Genomic DNA, 2,060 nt, shown 5'->3' with positions numbered 1-2,060 from the left:
TCATCACAGTTTCTCTTGTCCTTCTGGTTCTATTGGCACTCTCCTACATTTTCATGACCAGAAAAAAGTGTAAAGGTAAATTTCTAAACCGGAAAGCCTTTTTCTATTGTTATTTTTATTTCAGAAAGATCTTAAACTAGTTTATTTGAACACCTACAATAACTACAAATTGAACACCAATGTTCTTCCAATTTCATTAGAATACAGAATTTTGAAGAATTTGCTTGTTTTTCTTGTTTCAGGCATTATTTTCTTCTTTAGTACAGTAAACATGATAAATTAAAACGGATTTGATTGACTATCTTATCTGTTGTGTATCATAAACTAGAGGAAAATATTGATACTCTGTAGTTTCGTGTATTTATCGGTTGTAGATGCCTATAAATTACACACACACACACATATATATATATATATATATATAATATATATATATATATATATGAATGTCTGTCTTTTATTTTATAGGTAAACAGAACTACCAATTTCTCTATCACCACTTAAATTGTGTGCCTTCAAATGATTCTAACGTTCTTGTTTTAAGAAAATGGAATAGGACAAAGGAGAAAGATGATGGAGGCAAGAAAATTGGAGCTTCCTTCTTTGATCTTGCAACAATAAGTAATGCCACCAATAACTTCTCAATTGACAACAAGCTGGTGAAGGGGTTTTGGACCAGTATACAAGGTATAAACTTTCATTCTTAGTATTAATATAAGGCTAAATAAAACTCATGATTTCATTATCTGTAAATATTCTCACTACAAAATCAGGGTACAATGCTAGATGGACAAGAGATTGCAGTTAAAAGGCTCTCAAGGAGTTCAGGACAAGGATCGAAAGAATTAAGAATGAAGTTATATGTGTGCCAAACTTCAACATCGGAATCTTGCAAGGTTCTTGGTTGTTGCATTGAAGCAGAAGAAAAAATGTTACTCTATGAGTACATGCCAAATAGAAGTCTCGATTCATTTATTTTGGTGAGTAGTTATTAAAATGTTGCTTAATTAGTATAGAAAAAGTTGGTTATTTCCCTTTTTTTAACAAATGACTAATCACTTATAGGAACTTTGCTAGATTCGGAACGAGGTAAACTTCTAGATTGGCCTATGCGCTTTAACATCCTGTCTGCAATTGCACGAGGACTTCTCTATCTTCACCAAGATTCTAGATTAAGAGTCATACATAGAGATTGAAAGCAAGCAATATTTATTGGATATACATGAATCCAAAAATTTCAGATTTTGGTTTGGCTAAAATGTGTGGAGGTGATCAAGTTGAAGGAAATACAAACAGAATTGTTGGAACATAGTAAGTATCTTTAAAGATCAAGGTCAATGTTTTTCAATAATTGATGAAACAATGTATCAGTTCATCTTTTGTTTTCTGCAGTGGTTATATGGCACCAGAATATGCTCTAGATGGATTATTTTCTACAAAATCAGATGTTTTTAGCTTCGGTGTATTGCTGTTAGAAACAGTTACAGGAAAGAAAAATAGAGCAATTACATGTGAAGAGAATAGTGATAATCTCATTGGACATGTGAGTAAAAGAAAATAGAAATTAATTTCTGGATTACAAATTGAGCACATATATATAACAATTGCATTGATTTATTGTAGGCATGGAGAATGTGGAAAAAGGGCATTCCAGAACAAGTGCTTGATGCTAATATAGTGGACTCAAGCAATATATCAGAAGTTGTTCGCTGCATTCAAATTGGTCTTTTATGTTACAACATCATCCTGAAGATAGACCAAACATGACATCAGTGACTGTAATGTGACAGTACAGTGTTTTATCTTACCAAGGTACCTGGCTTCTTGATAAAGAATATTCAATTGAAGCCGAGCAATTTGTGGTAACAAGAGTCTTGTTCAATCAATGATGTAACTGGTCATTATAGATGCTAGATAGAAACAAAATAGTTTATTAACATTGTATATTTTTTCTGTAATAGCTAGAACTTGACACTTCAAATATTTGTAGTCAATGTTATTGATGGTGAAAATAGGTTTTTGAAACAAAGTTATTAGAACAATGAATTTTGATCTTGCAT

At 31.7% G+C, this 2,060-nt stretch overlaps 1 pseudogene; it reads left to right on the top strand.

The window, feature by feature from the left end:
- The window catches only part of LOC137808094 (G-type lectin S-receptor-like serine/threonine-protein kinase At4g27290), an 18,714-nt pseudogene extending 16,927 nt beyond the window's left edge, over nucleotides 1-1,787 (top strand).
- The last annotated feature ends 273 nt before the right edge of the window (nucleotides 1,788-2,060 follow it).

This window comes from Phaseolus vulgaris, chromosome 11, assembly GCF_000499845.2.
Source record: "Phaseolus vulgaris cultivar G19833 chromosome 11, P. vulgaris v2.0, whole genome shotgun sequence".
Taxonomy (NCBI): Eukaryota; Viridiplantae; Streptophyta; class Magnoliopsida; order Fabales; family Fabaceae; genus Phaseolus; species Phaseolus vulgaris.
The sequence above is the reverse complement of the archived record's forward strand: the minus strand, read 5'-3'. Positions and strand labels throughout refer to the sequence as shown.